Source organism: Tamandua tetradactyla, chromosome 2 (genome assembly GCF_023851605.1).
Source record: "Tamandua tetradactyla isolate mTamTet1 chromosome 2, mTamTet1.pri, whole genome shotgun sequence".
Lineage (NCBI taxonomy): Eukaryota > Metazoa > Chordata > Mammalia > Pilosa > Myrmecophagidae > Tamandua > Tamandua tetradactyla.
Genome location: NC_135328.1, coordinates 209,742,829 through 209,748,174, shown reverse-complemented (window position 1 = coordinate 209,748,174; position 5,346 = coordinate 209,742,829).

Below are 5,346 nucleotides of genomic sequence, written 5' to 3'. Positions count from 1 at the left end.
GCCCCGAGTCCTTAATGGAAGTTGGGTGAGAACCGGCTCCTGTTCATTCATGCCCGCGCTGACGTCACCGAAGCCACGCCCTCAGGAATGTCTTTAAAGGGGCCGGGCTGGCACCAGGAGGAGAGGGAGGGGAAGTCCCGAGAAGCTTGGGGAGGCTCGTGGATCTCGGGGCTCCCTCTCCCCTCCGAGGTCCTCCGGAGTTAGCGGGTCTCAAAGCGGATTCCTGAGCGGACAATCCTGGCCCAACCGGAGGGATGGGTTTGCTTTGGGAGCCATCCCCACATTAGCTTTTTGCCCTCCTGGGAATGAACTCAACGTAGGGCTGAAGGCCTGGGCTGAAGGGGCCTGGGACTCCAAGAAGCAGCCGCTTCCACAGGAGCAGGCCTGGGAGGGGGATACAGGGCAGAAAGAGACCCGGATGCCCCCCTTCCTGGGACCTGAAGGGTGCACTAACCTGCCACTGTTGGAAGTCTAGGAGGGTGTCTGGGTTCAGGGGCCTCTAAGCCTACCAGGCACTAAGAACAGCACCGTCCATGGACCCACCAGACCCACGCTATGACATTTAATTCATCTGGGATGCAGATATCGTTAAGTTCTTTATACAGAGGAGGAAACTGAGGTCCAAGAGCTTGAACAACTTGCTCAAAGGGCACACAGTGCACAGGGAGCACAGAAAGGCTTTGAATCCAAGTGGTGTCTGCTTTAACCCCTGCCCAGTACTGGGGAAGGGCGGGCAAGGGACTGCCATATGCAGAGCTCCCCACCCCCACCCCTGGCCTCAGAATCAGTCCATAGGTTTTGACTCTTTGGAGGACATTTGCCCCCACCTTGCCTTTAGAGGCCCTCTCCCCAAACATTCCTCAGCCATGTGATCTCATCCCCACTAGACAGAAGCTGCTGGTATTAGTGAAACAAATGGGTAATGCCCTCTCCCTGGCCCACCCTCCCCCAGTCACCCAGGGCTGCCTGCTGCACAGTCACCACTTGGCCACTGAGGAAGGAGTAGCTGCAGCATGCCTGATTCACTGACAGGCACCAGCCTCCCTCTGCCCACTCCTCCTCTCTGACCCATCCTCCCTCCACTCCACATTGAGATACTCAGGTGCCCAGGTGCTCCCTGCCAGATGAGGACGCCTTGCCTCTAAGTCTTGGCATCTGCCCTTGGGAAACGGTCTGGACATCTCCCCTGGAGGTGAAGGAAGGGTTAATTACAGGTGTTGGGAGAATGTGAACAAAGATGATGGGAGGGGACTCACCCTGTGAGTGTGTGAGTGTCTGTGAAAGCAGATGAGTGTGTGAGACTGTGCTCAAATGTGGGTGTGAATATATGAGAGTGTTGGTATATGTGTGTATGAGCACGTGTGTGAATGTGTGTGGACATAAGTGTTGGAGTATATGTGTATGAGTGTGTGCATGGATGCAAGAGTATTTGTGTATATGAATACGAATGTGCGTGGATGTGAGTGTTGGAGTCTGTGGTTGAGTGTGTGTGCCTATTAGAGTTTTTGTGTAGTGTGTGCAAGCATTTATGTGAGAGTGTTGATGTGTATGTATATGTGAGTGTATGCATGGATGTGAGAGTGTTGGTGTCTTTGTGTACGAATGTGTGAGTGCATGTGCATTTACGTGAGACTGCTGGTGTGTGTGAATGTGTGTGGGAGTGTGCTGTCCTTCACAGTGGTCGGGAACACAGGTTGTAGAATCAGACTGCCACTGAGTTTTTGGACAAGTCATTTCACTTCTCTGAGTCTCAGTTTGCTCATCCAGAAAATATAAAAACTACTTCGGAGGAATTACTGTGAAGGTCAAATAAGGTCATGCATGTAAGCCACAGAGGCGGGAACTCCAGAAAAAGCTCATAAAATCTCAGCTGTTATTACGGTTATATGCAGCTTGGGAGAGGAAGGAACACTGTGATGTGCACAAATCTGTGTGGAATGGGGGCATGGGGTGAGTGTGGATATGTGTGCATGTGTGTCACAGGTGATATGGATACATGTTCCCATGTTCTGTTGGACCCTCTGGTTTGTGGACACGGTGCAAGGCTCTTTGCGTGTGTTGCAGGTAAGGCCTTGTTTGCACATATGCGGTACACACCATTTGCAGGCCCTGTTTACTGGAAGTGTCTCTAGAAGATACACTCCAGGAAGGCAGGGATGTGGGATGTTTGTCTGTTTTCTTTACTGCTGTATCCTCAGTGCCTGACACATAGTAGATATTCAGCAAACTTCTGCTGACTGGATGAACTCATGGGCGGATGAAGGTTCTGTTGGCAAGTTCTGCATGGCACAAAGGTCTCTGTGTGCTTTTATGTCGCATGTATGGGTTTCACTGCATGGTGTTCCATGGTCAAACCCACGTACCAGGGGTGCAGTCAGACCCTGCTGGCCTGGGTTGTGTGCCCGGTGCTGTGTGCCTGAGCTGGGGGCTGCGAGCACAGAGCTGGGTGTCACTTATTTTTGACACATGACATAAGCAGAGGCCTGGGGGAGGGGAGGTGTGTGTGTTGGCAGGAGGGTGGGGGTGGGGGCAGCTACCTGGCCTTTACTCACCCACCAGGTGACGCACCCATCCCTCTCTTCCTGTCCCAACCCAGAGTCCTTCCCGCTCTGGGTGACTGGATGCTGAGAAGGAAAGTTCTTCTGTGAGTCTTACAGAGAAGCAGCGAAAGGTGGTTTTTACAGTGGCATAATAAGCCCTAATGGAGATGGAATTACCCCATAAAGGCCCCAAAGAGCCCTCGGGGCCTGAAGTGCCACTGCAGCAGGCTAGGCTTCTGGTATAGGCAGGTGGAGCCTCAGTGTGTGTCTGTGCTGTTACACAGGCCGGCCTCACCTGCTAATACCCCTTCCTGTTCTCCAGCCTGCTGAGGTTCCCACCTGTGCCAGGATTCGGCTGAGGGCTGGAGGATGGGTGTTGAAGCACAGGCTCTACGCCCCACCCCACCTGCCTTTGATCTGGGCCTGCCATTAGCCCAGGGGCCCCAGAAAAGTCATCAGTGCTGGCACTTCCAAAGCACTTACTACCTGCCAGGCCCAGCCCTAGGCACTCTGCCTATACCGACCCCTCATTTCTCTTTACATCCCCATGAGGTGGGCACTGTTTCTGTCCCCATTTTGCAGAGGCGCAAACTTGCTTGTAAAAGTTGGAGCTGGGAATCCAGCCCAGGCTATCTGGCTCTGGCATGCACTCTCTCCAGCACCTCTCCCATCCACTTGCCTCTCAAAGCACTGAATTCCACAGGGACCCAGACAGCTGGTCTGAACTGATGGGCCCACTCTCTGCTGCCAGGGTCTTCAAAGCCAGTCTAATTTCTACCTCCTTGGTAAAGCTCCCAGCGATCACCTCCTCCCCTTGAGCCCCTGGAACCCCAACACTATAAGTCCACCAGGTCCCTGGCCTCAGCCAGCGGGAACCCTTTCTTGTTTTCCTGAGCCTCTGAACCGTAGCCCGAGGCAGGGGCTGAATCTGTCTCCAGCTAAAACAGTACCCTGCTCACTGGAGTCACTCAACTGATGCTTGCATTTGATGGTGACACTCTAAATTGGTCCCCTCCATTCATTTCAATTCACATTTATCAAAAGCCTACTATGTGCTGGGTCAGCTTCACCTGTGTGGACTCATATTATCCTGCTGGCAGCTCTGGAAGAAAAAGCTGATATTGTCCCCATCTTTGCAGAGGCTGCAAATGAAGAAACTGAGGCTCAGAGAGGCAAACGGGTTTGCCTAAAGTTATGCAGCTAGTAAATGGCAGAAATGGAATTTAAAAGTTAGTGTGTCTCACTACCTGCTCATTTTTTTTAACATACCATGTCCTTTCATGCCTGCAGGCCTTGCACAAGCCATCCCCTCTTCCTGGATGCCCTTTCCACCTGGTCAACTTCTAATTATTCTTCAAGACCTACCTTCGAGAGGCACAGAAGAAGGAACACTGGAGCTCATGGTGTAGCAGAGTGCCTGGTCTATACTGTGTGCCCAAGACAGATTTGGTGAAAGGATGGATGGGTGGTGGGTCCAGGAGACCAGGATTCTGCCACAGAACCAACCGTGTGGCCTTGGGCAAGCCATGTGACCTCACCTACCTAGTCTGTAAAATGGGCATGATAATCATTGTTCCCATCCTACCAGGCTGCAGGGGCTGGATTCAAGCAGATGAACTTCACAAAGTCCTTTGCACCACCTCTGGCATACAGAGAGGCAAATTAAATCTTAGCTATTGCTACCTTCACAATCAAAAGTCACTTCTGAAAAGCCAGCTGGGCAGCTCCGGGCTAAATAAATTGTTTCATCCTGGAACAAATCTCAACTCTCACACGATTATAATTATTTCTTTATCATCCTTCCCTTGTTAGGCAGGGAGCTCCTTGCGGCAGAGACACATTGTAGGTGCTCAGAAAGTCTCTGTGGGTTTGCAAACACCTAAGGTTCCTAGGGCCCATACATTTCAAAAGAACACATTCCTCAACTGTAACTGCAAAGCGAGATTCAATGCTCAGCTTTGTAGGTGGGGCTTTGGGGGTAAACTTGCCTGAGCAAAAGTTTTGTTGGGCTCCCCCACAAATGTGGTTTTGTTCTTTTTTTTTGAGGGGGGGGAGCATTTAAAGGTGGGTTCCTGGATTCTGAGGGGTTAGCACGGAAGGAAGCCCCCCCACCACAACTGCTGGGTTTTCCCCACCCCCAGAGCTGGGTTAAAGGCTGTGCCGCTTCCTTTGGGACTCACTCGCGCTTCCTGGGACCCTTTGAAGTGGGTTGCTGGCAAATCCTGCCCGCGGGGCTTGGATGTGGGGCACAGTCTCCGAATGGGGCGGGGTCTCAACCTCTGCCAGTGGCAGGGGCTGCTGCCCAGGGTCGCTTGGGTGATTTCCGCCCACCTTCTGCCTGGACTTGCAGCTCCCTCCCTGCCGCCCAGGGCTCCGGGTCCCTTCCTTCCCTTTCCGGCCACCTCCTTTCAAATTCAACCTAGACCCCCACTTTCAGAAAGCCTTCCCTGACCACCCAAGCCTACCGGCCTTGCTCAGTCCTCTGAGTGCCAGACATTAACCAGGGATTTCTTTTCTCAATATATCAGGGTACATTTCCTAAGAACAAGGATATTATCCTGCATAAAAGTGCAGTTATCAAATTGAGGAAGTTTCACATTGATGTGGTATTTTTTATCAGTTCATATTCCGATTTAAAAAAAAAGCAGTTTTATTCACATACCATTCAAACCACCCAAAGTGTACACTCAGAGGCTCTTGGTATCACAGAGTTGGGCATTCATCATCACAATCCATTTGAGAACACTCATTGCTCCAAAAATAAAAATCTCATATTCTTTATAACCCCCGTTATTGACATTTACCA